Source organism: Nomia melanderi, chromosome 2 (assembly GCF_051020985.1).
Source record: "Nomia melanderi isolate GNS246 chromosome 2, iyNomMela1, whole genome shotgun sequence".
In the NCBI taxonomy this organism is placed as follows: domain Eukaryota; kingdom Metazoa; phylum Arthropoda; class Insecta; order Hymenoptera; family Halictidae; genus Nomia; species Nomia melanderi.
The window spans coordinates 6,954,094-6,971,320 of record NC_135000.1 but is presented as its reverse complement, the minus strand read 5'-3'; the positions used below and the strand labels follow the sequence as shown (position 1 = coordinate 6,971,320).

The 17,227-nt window shown below is 37.0% G+C and overlaps 1 long non-coding RNA gene across 1 annotated transcript; it reads right to left on the bottom strand.

Annotated features, from left to right (window-relative positions):
• Window positions 1-648: 648 nt before the first annotated feature.
• LOC116431062 (uncharacterized) lies at window positions 649-10,991 on the bottom strand. Its single transcript, XR_004235882.2, has 3 exons — window positions 10,887-10,991; window positions 1,941-2,018; window positions 649-1,859 (listed from the first exon to the last, which is right to left on the bottom strand). It is a non-coding gene; the product is annotated as an uncharacterized LOC116431062 (long non-coding RNA).
• Between the last annotated feature and the right edge of the window lie 6,236 nt (window positions 10,992-17,227).

Below are 17,227 nucleotides of genomic sequence, written 5' to 3'. Positions count from 1 at the left end.
AAACTGCGAGTTAATCCGGTCGATTTCGCACGTCCTACGAATCGCTAGTTAGAAAGCCGGCCGCGATTTACTAATCTTGGCAGCCGGGTCCGCGCGATGATTTAAATATTGTACGCGCTGGCGGGATTGTAAACAACGTTGGTAACGTCGATTTTTTCCCCTCGGACACGTTGCCTCGCTCGGCCGGTCGTCATTTAAACGGCTATTAGATTTTTCTCGCCGTTACTCGTTCGCGCGTCCCTCGATTCGAAAATTGAGCTATTTTTCTTTCTTTTTTTTCTGTCTGAAACTGGTGTAAGTCCATTTATTCGTGCATTGAGATATTTAAAGGTGTTCGTTTTCATTGATTGAATAAATTTGATTTTCATTGGTTCATAAATTTGGTTTTCTTTGGAAACATGTTGGATTTTATTATGTAGAAATGTTTACTGGAATTGCTAGGGGGAATCGATGGTTTTAGTTGTAAGTGGACTTATACCACTTTTGATAGTATATTTTGATAGAATTATGAGTTTTATTTTAATTGAATTTTATTCTTCTGGTGAAAGTGATGATTGTAAAGGAAGAATAATAATTAGAAAATGTTTTCACTGTTTATTGTTAAGAATAGACTTATTTCGCTTAAAAGAGAAAACATTTGTGCTACAAAATTGTACAGTTAAAATTTCGATTATTTTACGAAGATACTGTACATCATTGCTATCATAATTATGCAAAGAGGACATCTGTGTTTTATTAAAATTTTCATTAACTCATTTGTCCAAAAATAGACTTACACCACTTAAAAAAAAACATTCTTGTTACAAAATTCTCCAGTTAAAATTTTAATTATTTTACGAAGATACTGTACATCATTGCTATCATAATTCTCATTAAAATTCTCATTAACTCACTTCTGCCAAAAATCGACTTATACCACTTAAAAGAAACATTTCTGTTACAAAATTTTAGTTAAAATTTCGATTATTTTACGAAGATACTATACATCATTGCTATCATAATTCTCATTAAAATTCTCATTAACTCACTTCTGCCAAAAATCGACTTATACCACTTAAAAGAAACATTTCTGTTACAAAATTTTAGTTAAAATTTCGATTATTTTACGAAGATACTATACATCATTGCTATCATAATTCTCATTAAAATTCTCATTAACTCACTTCTCCCAAAAATCGACTTACACCGCTCTCAAAAAGAAGAACAGTTCAAACATCGCGCCATCGCGTCGTTTCGACGCGCAGCATCCATCAACGACACGGCCCATCAAAAATGTAAATATAAAACGCATCGTCGCATTTCGCTCGAATAAACATGACAGAATTTTCGTTGATCTCTTGGAATGTTAGATGACAAACTGCTGGCTAATTTAACAGAAACGCTTTCTGATCCCGAGACCTTGTTGTTCTTTGTTGCAGGACAAAGCAGCGTTAAAATAAACCGCGGTTCCTGAAATTGATAGCTTTATAAGATACCACCGTAAATTTATCCGGACATTTGAAACTTGATGATGACGACGGCTTCCAAGTGGCTCTTCTTGAATTCAGAATCATCAACGCGTTGACTGCCACGAGAATTTCGACTGTTTTCTACAATAATTCTTATTCCTTCTGTAACCAGGAATGATATTAGAGATAATTCTTCATTATTTCGTATCATAATACGCATATTACACTATTATACAGTTGTTTATGTTAATATATATCTTCATTCGACATAAATTTCCTTATTGTCACTGTTCCCAAGCAATTTGAAAGTTCAACATTGGCAGTCCACGCGTGAAAGGCTGTTTTGAACCTCTTGAAGCGTAATTTTCTTAGCGATCATGACTGTGACATTGATTTGATCATCGATAATTCCTGAAAATACAAGGAAATTTTCTGTTTGTTATTACTGAAAATTATTTTGGTTACACAACAAATGTATAAATTAAATCATACAATTCAGAACTCTTTGCACTCTAAAAATGTCTCACTGAATATATTCAACGTTTTCTAATGAAACGTAGAAGACTTTTCCTGAAACCATTTTATTTCAATGTTTCATATGTTAATGTATTATAAAATGTTTAACCCCTTCACCTACAATATGGCGTCAGACTCGTGACGAAAATTTCCACTAAATCTGAGGAATCTAAATATTATCTAAATGAAATATTGCTTTCTATTATTTCACTCGAGAGGTGACTCTCACTCATCACTTGACCTCACACAGTGAAACTATAAAATTTGATATTTAATATTACACCTTGTGCAACACATCAATGTGACAAATATTGAAATAAAAATCTCTTCGAGTTCACGAAACATCTCATCAGAAAATGTTCAAATACTCCAGTGGAAAACTTCCGAGCAAAAGGTTAATCATTGATCTTTGAAGTAAACGTAGGCATAGAATAAGTATAAAAATTCTGTTTTTCGATAACTTATTAACACATTGAATGTCGCACGATTTCACATCGCAAAACACGCAAAATGTAGAAAACATATCAAATCATTCGATTGAATGGCATTATTATTGCACGTTCTATCTGAATGCCACGAAATTGGGTAACATTATCTGTAATACAGAAATGTTCCCAAATAATTTCATCGAGTGAACTATAATAATTAAATTTAGTCAAGGCATTCAACGTGTTAACGATAAAGTGGTTGCATCGATCACTGCTAAGAAATAAATCATAGAGCAAGTTGAACGGGATTTCGGTCGAAAGAAACGGTTGCGCAGCGTAAAGCCAGCTTAACGCGGGCCGTTTTGCTCGGACATTAATCGCTCATTAACGCATTCGTTAGACGTGATAAAGCGGGTTAGGCTCGCAAGGAGACGACGGCCGCGGCTGTCGGGCACGCGCGACAATTTATTCGGCCGTGGATATTTCGGTGGGGCAATAAAGTCTCTCTCTTTCTCTCTTCCGATAATGATGATATCTGATAGGGACGATCCGATAATAGAAAGCCGGAGTAGATCCGGCCGGCTCGGGCGAAACCGGCGTACAGCGGGTCCGATCGGGCGAAACGTGTTCTCGGTGGACGCATTGTTGGAGGATTGATAACACTAATGAACAGCATTGTTCTTACAGAAGGTTCAACCCTTTGGCTGGGATTTGTTACTGAAATTCTTTTGAAAATTGCCATGCATTTTTAAGGAGGAATGTTTAGGTTATGGAGAGTGTCTATGAAAATTGTACTATTTATGTTAATGTGTTAATGTATTGAGTGTAATGTATTAGAATTGTGTAGAGTTATTGAGATTTGTATTGTCGAGGGTTATTGTTGAGATTTGTATGGTTGAGGGTTGTTATTAGGAATTATTGAGATATAAATTGGTGAGGATTGTTTTTAGGAATTATTGAGATATAAATTGGCGAGGATTATTGTTAGGAACTATTAAGATTTGTATTGTTGAGGACTATTATTAGGAATTATTGAGATTTATATTGTTGAGGGTTATTATTAGGAATTATTGACATGTAAGTTGATAAGAATTATTATTAGGAACTGTTAAGAATTGCATTGTTGAGGACTATTATTAAGAATTATTGAGGTTTATATTGTTGAGGACTATTATTAGGAATTATTGAGGTTTATATTGTTGAGGACTATTATTAGGAATTATTGAGGTTTACATTGCTGAGGACTATTATTAGGAATTATTGAGATTTATATTGTTGAGGATTATTATTAGGAATTATTGAGGTTTATATTGTCGAGAATTATTATTAGAAATTATTGAAATTTACATTGATAAGAATTACTATTAGGAATTGTTAAGATTGACATTGCTAAGAATCATTATTAGTAATTGACAAGAAGTACATTACAGTCACATTGTAATCCAATTAACTCGAAATGCAATTACTCCGGTGATTACATTAATCGACGACTGATTAATACAAAGTTTGAATTACACAGTCGAATTACGATGTAACCGAATTACAAGACAATTGGATTACAATGTAATGAAATTACGCAATCGAATTACGATATAATTCAAATAGCACAACTGTGCCGCAACCGAGCACCGAACGCGGCTGACGAATAGCGTTTCAAGGTAACCGCCGAAATATCCCGGTTCGCTTCTCTCCTGCATAGCTGATTTAATATTTTCCGCGATGGCTGCCAATTCGAGTGAGCACAGGCGGCGGCCGCTAACTTGTTACATTATCGTGACATAATGATCCGAGAATCCAAGCGCGCACGCCCGCGAACACGTTGCGCAAGTCGAAAGCTCGGGGAGCCTCCATTTTTGACAATGTATCGGTTGTAACGCGTGAAGGGAACAATTGTCGGAGTGGTAAAGGGGTGTAGCTGGCGTTGTGACAGGCTTCAGTCTTCGAAACTTCATGGATCAAGTTTAAGGGCTGAATTTTGCAGAGTCTTGAAGGTTTAGAGTCCTATAAAGTTTCAGTCAAGTCTTCAAAGCTTAGAGTCCTATAAAGTTTAATTAAGTCAAGCCTTGAAGACTTGGACATAAAGTTTAAGTCAAGTCTTGAATCCTCAAAGTCAATTTGATGCACATCAAATACTGAAACTATGAAAACTCCTACAGATTGAAACTGCAACAAACAAAATCTCCAAAATCTCCAAGTTGAAGACTTTCTAAGACCTTCAAAAGCTCGAGCTTAAGACTTGAGTCCTGACCACACCTGTCAAACCTCATAACTCATTCGTACAACACTAACAGCTCCTCTTGCAATATTTACCAACAATTCTCAACTCCTGATGAAGATTTCTACTTAATAATGCCTTAACCCTTCACAGTTCAAAGTGTCCTCAGATTCTCGCTGCGAAACTCACGTGAAAATCGTTTCATTCATTCCTAGTTTCCACCTGTCCGGTAGTTTTAGCATGAAGAGCTGAGAGACCTCGATGGCGAAAGTGTTAAAAAATACGTTGGCAGTGCGAGGGTCCAGCCGAGAGAATTTCCGGCCGATAGAACGGCGAGCGTTGCGCAAATGAAACTTTCGGTTTGGGGAATTTCGGGTTCGGGACGCGGCACGAATCCGGGAAACCTTGATCCGCCAGGATGGACCGAAGGTCGACCGGTAAAATTGGCTTCGCACGTTGAAAATCGTTCCAGGGACTCGTGTGACGAGTTAAATCGTCGTTCGTGATTCTTTGTGCAACAGATAAGTGGCTCTTGGCATTTATTGTCCTGCATCGGCGTGATTTATGGTCGTCAGTACGAGTGGCTAGTTTGTGGCTGTCTATGACAGCAGGATTGTCTTGTTTTCGTGCTGAATGTGTTACTAAACGTATACATACTTGTTTGTTTCAATGATAAATTACTAATAAATTATAAATAAATGATTGATAAATTATAAACGAATTAGAAATCAATAGATTGTAAATGATAAATAATAAAGGTGAATAAATTGATTAATAATTAATCATTTAGAAAGATAGATAAATAATAAAGGTAAATAAATTGATTGATAATTAATCTATGTATCGTTCTTGTTTATTTAATAAAATAAATACTACTAATTTTAATTTTTCCTTTCTTCCATTTACCTTCTTATTTCCTTAATGAATATTAAAAGAAAGAATTAGAAATAAATAATTTGGAATCTTCTAGTAGTTTCGTCGTCGATTTTTTAAAATTGAGATTCTTTGTCGCAGTTCCATTCAATACAGCAAAACAGTAAAATTGAAAATGCAAGATTAAATTTGAAATTCAATATTGAGTTTACGAGCCAAAATTAAATACAGTTCAATATCAGAAAATTGGGAATTCAATATTAAATGTAAAACTGAATTCGAGATTCAATATGAAATTTCGCATAAGCTGTCAACATATCAGGCATAAATAAAATAGTTCTATTCCTTAACACGTTGACTGCCTCATTCTTTAATAATAAAGGCAAATAATATTCAAAATAATTATTAATGATTTAGTATAACAGTAGTCGTATTACGCTATGGTCTAGCCACTTGTGTTACTAAATATTTTCATTTAAAATCAAGTTTTTTACTGTAATTGTTCTTCAGCAATTTGGAAACTCCGGCAATCAACGTGTTAATCTCTGTAAGATATATTTTCACGTTGATAGCAGCTGATATTATCGATACTAATGAGAAACAATGAATATTTCGAGTGGAAAGCGTTAGTAATTCACGTAGAGTAGAGCCGCGCCGACTAAATCGTGCCGGCACAACCTAATTAACCGCCGGCAACAAAGTACGCGAAATTGTAGCAAAATTAGGATGCTGAGTGTGCGGTCGGGAAAGGGAATTGAAGACTGTCCAAATAATATTGGCAGAGCGGTTCGCGGTGAATAACGAGAAAAACCTATATTTAAACGGACTCGAATCACGTACAGGCAGGGAACAGGACTTTCTTCCGTGACGAGTCACTTATCTGTTTTTCTGCTGTCGAAACAGACGATGGAGAATGAAATTTGGTACAATGGAGAATACGATTTTAGAGAATCTTTTGCTTTGTTCGTTCTGGAATAAGTGGAATGTAATTGAAAATGGAGTTGGAAGGAAGTAATTGAGATTTTCGGATAGTGGAAATTGTTATTTTTAATCGATACGTGTAGAGGTTGAAGTGAAGAATTTCTTGAACTTCAAATTGTACTGTTGAAGTATCAATTGATAATTTAGTTGACTAGTTTTAGTAGTTGATAATTTTGACAAAGGTATGTGGCAAGGACTGTATAATCTATCGGTAACAGTATTGTCTAATATCTTGGAATATATGGAAGTTAACGTTCAAAAGTGTAAATAAAAGTTAAGTCTCTTAGTTGCTTAGTAGTTTTGTCAAGTATATTTATGGAAGAAATAGTAGGACAAGGAGCAACTAACCAATTAGCTGAAGTAAACAATTGTGATTCAGGAAAGTTAAGAAAAAAAAAGAAGTCTCTTAGTTGCTTAGTAGTTTCGTCAATCATAGTTATGAAAGAAATCGTAATACAAGAAACCAAGAGACGTAGTAGAAATAAACCTTAATCTTGATTCAAAAAGCTTAGCAGATAAAAAGAAACAATGTCTCTTAGTTGCTTAGTAGTTTCATCGAGTACATTGTAAAACAAACAGCAGAACAAGAAGTCAAGGATCACAGGAGCAAACGTAGCTGAAATAAACCTTGATTTTGATTCAAAGAGCTTAACAAATAAAAAAAAACAATGACTCTTAGTTGCTTAGTAGTTTCATCGAGTACATTGTAAAACAAACAGCAGAACAAGAAGTCAAGGATCACAGGAGCAAACGTAGCTGAAATAAACCTTGATTTTGATTCAAAGAGCTTAACAAATAAAAAAAAACAATGACTCTTAGTTGCTTAGTAGTTTAAGCAGGTACATTGTGAAACAAACGGCAGAACAAGCCGTTCAGGATCAGTGCAACATCCAGTAGAGGCAACTAACCAACTGAACGACGTATTTGAAGTAAACCTTGATTCTAATTCAAAAAGCTGAATAAATAAAAAAATGAGGAAGTAACCAGCTTGAGAATGTCGGGTAGTATCTGGATTCGTTCCGAGGGTGACATCATGGCGGCGCATTCTCGTGAAATAAGTGAACGAATGAAATTTCTTAGTGGGAGGACGCGGGCAGGAAGCTCAAGCTCGAGGTCCGTGTAAATTGTTCGCGTGGAAGACAACCGCTGTCGCCAACTGCTACATCGTTTTATCCCGAGTCGCAGCTGATGAGTCAGCTTCGATTGCGAAACGAGTAATTCGTCACCAGTCATTGTCTCGGTTCTACTTTTAACGATCGCGGTATAGGCACCCACTTCAGACACTCGGGTGCCCGAGTTCTAGCTGCCATTAGCTTCAATTAACGCTTTATCCACCGGACGCTTATTAATAGGCTCGCCGGTGGACCGCGGATTTTGATGCATTTATGGGGAACTTTGGGCGAGTAAGGTGGTATGGAGGAAATGTGGGGAATGGGCGACGTGAAGTATCTTTTGGGGGAAATGTAATTCTATAATTCTATGATTCTATATTGCTGTAATTCTACAATTCTAAAATCTACAATTCTACGATTCGACAATTCTACAATTCTGTGATTCTACAATTCTAAGATTCTATGGTTCTATGATTCTATGATTCTATGATTCTATGATTCAATGATTCAATGATTCAATGATTCAATGATTCAATGATTCAATGATTCAATGATTCAATGATTCAATGATTCTATGATTCTATGATTCTATGATTCTATGATTCTATGATTCAATGATTCTATGATTCTATGATTCTATGATTCTATGATTCTATGATTCTATGATTCTATGGTCCTGTGATTCTGTGATTCTTCGATTCTGCGGTTTTGCAATTCTGTGATTCTATAATTCAATTAAAGTTCTATAGCTCTATGGCTCTATAGTTACATAGTTCCATAGTTCTATAGTTCTATAGTTCTATAGTTCCATAGTTCTATACTTCTGTACCTCTATAGTTCTATAGTTCTATAGTTCTATAGTTCTATAGTTTCGTAGTTCCATAGTTCCATAGTTCCATAGTTCTATAGTTCGATAGTTCTATAGTTCTATAGTTCTATAGTTCTATAGTTCTACAGTTCTACAGTTCTACAGTTCTACAGTTCTACAGTTCTACAGTTCTACAGTTCTACAGTTCTACAGTTCTACAATTAAATCCCCGGTTTTAACGTTAAATCCAGAATGATCACTGTCCAAAACGTGGCATACTTATACACACCGTACAAAACGAAACACCGTGTGAATAGAAAAGAACGCGAGCGTGTCCAGGTGTTCTCTGGCAGCCGTTGAATCACCGAATAGACGATTTTACAGGTTTTAGATAAATACGCTCCCGGCTAATAATAAACGATGACTGAGGCGAGCGAACCTCGCGAGGGTTTCACGAATTTTTGCTTGGCTACGAAAATAAACGTGGAACCGAAGAATCGGCGGAGCAAGGCTTCCCAGAGTGGTAAATCTTTAGCACCCGCTTTTGAAAATCCTCTTAATTAATCCCGGCTCAATTGAGAACTCGATAGAGCCGTTGCGCCGCTGCCAAACCGCCGCATTTTCTAACTAGGTCGTTCACTTAACTGAAACCGTCGCGTTCGTCACCTTGCGCGAGGCGTCCCCTAGAAACTCACCCTTTCCCTAGGCCCTAGGGAGAATTCTCAGTGACATTCGAATCGAGCTTTGCCACTATTTCTACTGAAAGAAGACACCTTTTGAAATCTTCATTCACAATTGTTTCCTCAGTTTAATCATTGCTGTTCAATTGAATTTTTATCTTCATCTTCCATTGATCTTCGCTTACAATTGTTTCCTTAGTTCAACCATTGTTCCTCAAACTGAATTTTGGATATTAATTATAGTTAGTTTTATAATCGTTATTAGGAAAGTCAAAAAGTCGATTCAGAATATACTGAACTTGGGAAATAATCTTAAGTTAAAATTTTGAAAGGTGTCTTTTGACAATTTCGATAGAAATAATGTTACTTCAATAAGAATAAATGGAAATTAAAATAGAAGAGCTTTATTATTCTGAACTATATTCTCCTTCGTTGTCAATAATGATATTATTTATGAGACGATATAATTCGTGTTTTTTGACAAGCTTAACGTCACATGTTTGTGACACTATGATTTATATAAAGAAAATGGAATTAATAGATATCGTCGTTCGAAGTTGCGAGATACGGTATTATATTTAGAAGCTCGATAACTCTTTTTAGTATCATTCTCGCTAGATTCTGTTTAGAAGATTCATTGGCATATCGAAACAAATGGTAGCTAACTTGCTAACGTGGATGCGTAACAGAAAAATTGAGAAATTGAACGATCGAGAGGGCAGTTCCTTCGATTTTCGTCTGTTTAACGGGCGACTTCGATCGAATCGGATCAGGTGAGGGTAAGGACGATCAAGACAGAATCGAATCGTGCCTTATCCTAAACTTGAACTTCATTGGTGTCTGAACAACTCGAAATCGAACTAAATATAGATGGGACCAAGGACTATCATAAAAACGCTGCCAGCGCACACGGGAACTTAAACGAAAGCTGAACTCAAGTGATACTCATCACGGATTTTATTTATATCGAATACTGATCTAACCCTGACCTAACCAAGACCGTACCAAGGACTATTACAAAACTCAATCCGGTTTAAATGCAGTTCTGACTTAGCCTGTACGCAAAACAAACTGGCAAGTTAGGGAAAACATCGAATCACGATCGGAAACTGTGTCCGAGATGATTGAAACTATGATCTAACTATTATTCTATCTTAATAAATGATCTTAATGATAAACCTGTTTAATCAACTCTGCATAGTCTCCATTTAATTAGAAAATTCGATTAACATCGAAGATCCTTAACTGTATCGATCAATACAGCCTTAGTTCCTCTTAAAAAACATAAAAGAAGAGCCTCACTTAATTCCATCACAATTTATCCATAATTAATAGTTTTCATTTCATGACCAGCGACGCCTGGGTCACCAGAGACCCGACTGACCACTCAAACTCAAGAGAAACTTCATGACTATTACCATACACAGTGTCATTCATATTTATTACACGAAAATACTTCAAACGAGAGTTATTCCGTATAAAACACTTTATTAATTGCACTCGGAAGTTTTTCACTAGAAATACTTGCACATTTTTTGACGAGATAAAAATATTTCGTGAAACTAACTCGAGAAATCACACATCGAGGAACGAAACTATTTTATTCCAATATTTCTCAAATTGATCCATTATACGAAGTATAATATTAAACATCAAATTTCATAGTTTCACTGTATGAAATAATAGCAAAGCAATGTTTAATTTATATTTAGAAAACATAGATAACATTTAGATCTCCCAGATCTAGCTCGAAATTTTCGTCACGAGCCTGACACGATATTCCAGGTGAAGGGGTTAATGTATAAACGAATAGTGTACGGTTCACCCTGTACAGTTCTCCGGCGTGGATCACGAGCGACCCAGCCATCGGTTCTCGTACGCAGCCAGCGAAGCCGTGCTCCGTATCCCTGGCCCGCAGAGGAGAGTCACGGGCACCGAAAACAAAAATGATTCAGCGAACGCGTAAAAGTTTCGGTGGCGAGATAATTCCTGTCCGCCCCGTCGCCCCCCCCACCCTTCGTTCCCCGCCTCGCCACTTTCTAAACCCGGGCTACTCACCCTGTTCATCTTTCTCGTTCGAACGGCATTCTCCTCTATCAGCGTTGAATCATCGCGCGTGCAAGTGTCTCGAGGGCGTCTGCTAAGTCACATGCTAAATTTGGTTACCTTACCATCGGGATTGTATTACGCGCGTGGGCTTATTCTAATATTTCGGATGGCCGCGATGGCAACTAGGCCGTCCTCTTGCTATACTTACATCTGCGCTTCCCTGAGCGCCGAACGACTGCCCCGACGCGATAAAGAGGAAGGAAGTGCCACGGTGGACCCTGGGACATAGCGGTGTCCGTTCGTTTTTCGTTTCTATGCTCGTCACTTCGTGTATACTGATTTTCGAATTGCAACGGAATGTTTGGGCCTGTTTGGTTCGGATAATCGAGGGTCCGAGGGAATGTTTGATTAGCTGAAGTATATTGGTTCCAGTTAATTTGCAGTGTCGAGGTTGTATTGGAATGTTGGGCTGTGAGGATTTTTTGGGTTTAATTGGTTTGGGTTGTTTAGGTTTTACTGTAGTGTTCGGATAGTTGAACCATTTTGATTCTAATTAATTCGGATAATCGAGATTCTACTGTATTGTTATATTATAGGAACCTTTGTGGTCCTAATTAACTCGAATCATGGAGGCTTTACTGAATTATTCAATTATCTGAACCTTCTTCATTCTAATTAGTCGAATAATCGAGGTTCTTCTGTACTCTTTGATCATCTAAATCATCTAAGTCTTAATTACTTTCAAGAATCGTGGTTCCAGTATACTATTCGATCATCTGAACCTCTTTACTTCAAATTAGTTCAAATAATAAAGATCCTACACTACTATTCCATTATCTAGCCCCTTCAAATAGAAAAAAAAGCAAAAAACATAATTATTTAAAAGTACTAGGAACTGAGGAAAAATAGTCTAAGATTGTAATTACGATAGAAAAGCAGGTCAATTGAATTTTTTGTCGTCCATCGAACGCCAATTGCTGAAACAGGAAGTCAAATTTTTATGAATATAGTCTAATCTTGATAGATTATCATTAAGATGGACGTGATTAGGGTGAACATCGATGCACAGAACGCTCATGCTTCGTGGTACTATTTTTAAATCGACCTGCATAACAAACTCAATTAATCTCGTATTTATATCGATCGTGTTTGTAAACAGAGCTCCCGGCATATTATTTTTACGCGTTATGCTGTACCCGTTGACAAATCGTTCGCAGATCCAGTTGATTCGTCGCCATGGCGCGGTCTCTGCCAGAAAAACGGCGACCAATCGCGATAAATAAAGATCCACTGATTTTTCTTTTCATTCAGGCGACAAATAGAACGAGTGATATAATATTCGCATTACAAATATGTATTAGCTAAGAATTGTAAATCGATTAAACTAATAGATGCACTCTTGCAGTTTCTATGAAAGAATTTCAAGAAGTCGAAACATGTTTGTATTTATGCATAAAAATTGTATGAACTTTACGTAAAAATTCCTGTACATATAAGTTATTATAATCATTCATCCTCGTCTCAAATCGCCTGGCATTCGAATATCTATAAACATTTCACCTGTCATTGAAAGGGTTAACGAAAAGGTTCACTAAAAGTTTGAAGCTAATTTAACGATAATTCACGGATAAATTAAGGGGCAAAGCTATTTTATTTAAATATCTCACATAGCAATACAAAGTTTAGTTTAAAATATTTAATATTCAACTCCGTGGGTTTGCTGTATGAAATAAAATGGCGACTGAGTCATCCTTCGAGCGCAAAGGGTTAAAAGCGCAGCGTTCAGAAATTCCGTCGAATTTCGGAAAATTTCGCATTTCGATGGAATAGGTGAACGATAAATTTGAAATGTCAACTTTACCAAGGGGGCTGAATGCGAAAACGGCGCGGGATTATTTAAAGGTGGCTGGAATCTCTGGCAAAACGAGGATATCGGATTAGTCGTTCAAGGGATTACCCGAAGAGGGTAGATCCGTTTCTTCCGCGATCATATAACACCCGCGACGGGACGGAAATAATTCCGGCCGGTGAACGGGGTGGTGAAGGAGGGGGAGGGGCGGTCAAGTGGAACAAGTCAAGAATTTCTGCATTATGCACCGCACAAGCTCAATCTAATGGCTACTAATAGCCCTCTCTCCATGCTTTCGACGGAGTGCAAGATGTCCGACGTTATCGGCTCAATTTCACCACCCCGTCAGTCGAGCGGCTGACGAATAACTCTTTAAGATACAGTATCTGTTTCTGCGCGGTTAATCTGAGGAAGATTGATAAGTGAGACAAAAGGATTTACTTTTGGAACATTTAATTTGGTGGATTTATTGTAGAACGTTGGGAACTGTTTGGAAAAGTACCATAGTTTGACAGATTTCGGAGATGAAATCTTATTGTAATGATAATGAACGAAATAAGTATCATTAGTTATATTTATTGTATTATAAATATAATTTGTAAATTATTTTGATTCGTTTCGTTGAGAATAAATACGAGTTTACGCCTAGTAATATTAAAAAGTACCATACTGTCGATTAATTATATTTATTTGATAAGTTGAATAATTATACTTTGACATAGACATAGAATATGCTTAGAATGTTTGCTGAATGTTGTTCTAGTGTTAAACTATAAGAAAACGTCTCTTTACAGCTTCGTTCAGTTGGAAACAATAATTAAAATGATAACGACGAAATATGGATTTTTGAGGTTAGTGCCGACAAGATGGCCGCCGGCGAGTGATCATAGAGATAATGTAGATTTTAAATGATTCCTTCGGTGAAATTAATGGAAAACCGATTAACATGAAGGGACTGGGAATAAATTAGAGGCCGACGATTTAAAATTGAATTCCCAATTTCTTCTTTGGATAACTGAATTATGGTGAAACAATATTCCGACGTTAAAAACGCATTAACGAGGAGGCAAAAGTTGCTTCGCGGCTTTCTGTTTGAAACGTCAAGATCTTCGCGCGAACTGAAGCTCGGAATTCGCGTTGCATAGCGGAACTGCACCGGGATCGTTGCACCAACGGGTTAAATATAAATAAACCGACTGCTTTTCCCCGTTGGAGATCAATTTTTAAGCACTTCCTCTCCGCGCGGTCTTCCGCCATTACGGACGCGAATATTTCTGTCGCGATCGAAGGGGCAACCGCTCCTTTACGGAAATGTAATTGTAAATTGTAATTATTGAACTGCGCATTTTTGTGTAGTTATACGTTTTACAGAAAGGATCCAACGAAATTGTTCGATGAAGATGGAATTATTATACAATAAATCGTCGCATCAAAATGAAAATTCGTAATGGATGAACAGTTTTTTTATTGCTGACGAATATTATATATACCCCATCTTAATTATTTAATTTTTATAAACCTTTGAAGCTTCTGCATTGCAAATACCATTTTCATAATAATTAAACGAAGACCAGCAGCCTGATGAAAACCCATGCTCCCCATTGCAGTTACTTAATTTGTTAGAAACATCTGAAGCTAACCTTTTAGAAAAACAGGCTTTTACACTTCAAATACCATTTTTATATTACTTAAAAGGAGACCAGTAGTCTGATGTAAAAGTCACGGTCCCCTTCTCAATAATCTAATTTCTATAACCATTTAAATCCAATTTTTTGAAGTAAAAACATACTTCTCTATTTCAAATACCATTTCGATAATAATGAAAAAAAGACCAACAGTTTGTTACAAAAGTCACGGTCCCCGGCCCAAGCAGGAAGTCCTCCGCGAACGCAGCCAGTTGCCTACCGTCCCAGCTTCGTCCCGTACCAATACGACCGCGTGGGCGTGCGCGATCGTGCACGGCACGACCGTAGCTTTTTACATAAAGCCACGTGCACGCGCATAAGCCCGCAGCTAAAAATAGAAATTTGAGCAAGATGCTATTAATAGCGGATGAGTGTGTTCCCACAGCGTCGGCCGGCTCGCGGCTCTCACTCGCCGGAGTATATTGCCTCGCTCGTTACCAGCGGCTTTTCGGAAGTTGTGCCGCCGCTACTTTCGGCCACCTACGAGCCGCGCACCGCGGAACGAAAAGAAAACGGAATTCGATCCTTGTCCAATGTTACGTTCCACCCCGATTTTCGGATCGAAATAAACTGGAGCCGGGGCATCCCACGTTTTCGATTTGGATCTCACGCCTTGGCTCGCCTGTCGCTTTTCTTTCAGCCTTTTCGGCGGCTTATACTCCCCCTCCCCTCTGGTCCAAGATGGCCGCCTACTCTGTGCGAAACGGCTAGCACAGCTGACCGTTGCTAGGAATTCTTTGTATTCTTTTCTATTTTTCTAGTATTAATGCTTTTATGGTATTTGGATAGTTGCAGTCTTTCGAGTATTTTCGTTGTATTTTATGGTATTAATATTTTGATAGTCCTTTATGGTATTAATATTTTGATGGTATTTGCATTGCATTTGTATAGTGGTAGTATTTTATAGTACTTTGTAGTAGTATGTTGATGGTGTTTGTATAGTATTCGTGTTCTCATGACATTTGTCTAGTGTTCATATTTTTAGAGTATTTCTCCTTCGTTAACCTCGTTAGTGACCACCACGTACTAAGATATCTCTAATCAAATTTCAAATAAATAGACTTAAGACCAATCCTACCGAGCAGTAAAACTGACTTGTTAAAATTCGTCTATAGAAACTCCAAGAATACATCTATTCAAACTTCAATTTTCAATTCAGTTCTACTGCTAAATCAATTTCTTCAATAATTCCTCAAAGAAACGTTCATTACCTTCTCAATAATTGCAAAAAGAAGACATCAGGAATATGTTTTGACTCCTCTGGCAGTTTCAGTGTTAAATATAATAGAAAGCAGTGTAAAAGAAAATTGTGAAACAACGTGTCATTGAGAGTCTCTGAATGAACACGATTCTGAAACAGTAACGGGTAATTGTTTCATAAACGTTGATTAAAATGATCGGCCGCTCATTCTCGGAGGCGAAGAGTAGCTGTTGAATAATGGGAGTACCCGTTTCAACGACTGTGCGAGTATCGTGCAAAAAATATGCCTGGCCGATTATTAATGCAGCGAAATCGATGAATAATCAGTGCACGGTGGAACAGGTGACGATATTTCGGGCGATCCGCGCCCGAGATACGTCAATACCGTCATGAATCATATTCACGGATAACGGTAGACCGGTATTCGTTTACATTGTACTAGGGAATGTGCTTTCTGAGCGATGAACCAGCGGAGACAACACCGAAATAAATTTATTACTCACACATTTTGGACTAATTCCCGGGGCTTAATGGCACCCGCGCGGAACGGCAACGCGATACCATAATAATTTTCAGATTAACACCTTCGGGAGCTGGCAATTGGTCAATATTAATCCAGCTTGAACCTCGTTCTTCCATGTGAATAATGTCAGTGGCAATTGGAAAAATACTTGAAACTTCATGCTAACATCGAATGCCTGCTAATTGTCTTTGCGCGAATTGCGTGAATGGATTTATTGATATTTTCAGTGGATTGCAATGGATCGTTTGAATCTGTTTGTTTGATAGTTGATTGGAGATATTGAATATTATTATGTAGTAGTTAATGAGGTTTTTGGAGGAGAATGTAGTGTTTTTCTGATAATTGGCTTGTGTTAATTGTGTGAGTGGATTTATTGATATTTTGATGGATTGTAGGCTCGTTTCTGTATTATTTAATCTGCTTGTTTGATGGTTGATTAGAGATGTTGAATTATTAATGAAATTGATTTAGCTAGAGAGTTGAATGTTAAAGAAATTGAAGTCTCGATAGAGGCACTCTTCGAGTTTCTACAGAGGAATTTTAGGAAATGTGAAATGAATGATTAATAAATGTTTTTAGAATTTCTAATTTGAATAAATGAATGGAATAAAATGAGGTGCTAATAAAAGTTATATAAGAATATTTGATATTTGGGAAATTCAGAATGTGGAAGGAAGATCTGAGTGTGGGTGTTTTGAAAGGGGCTGTAGTTTTGATAGTTGAAAATTATTTATCACATTTTGTATTTTATATTCAAGGTTTAATTTCCTACTGATTTTCATTGATTTTTTATCTTATTTTATTTGAAATAGACAACCCTTTCATTAACGTTCAGATCAGCTGTCAAAGTGAAATTATC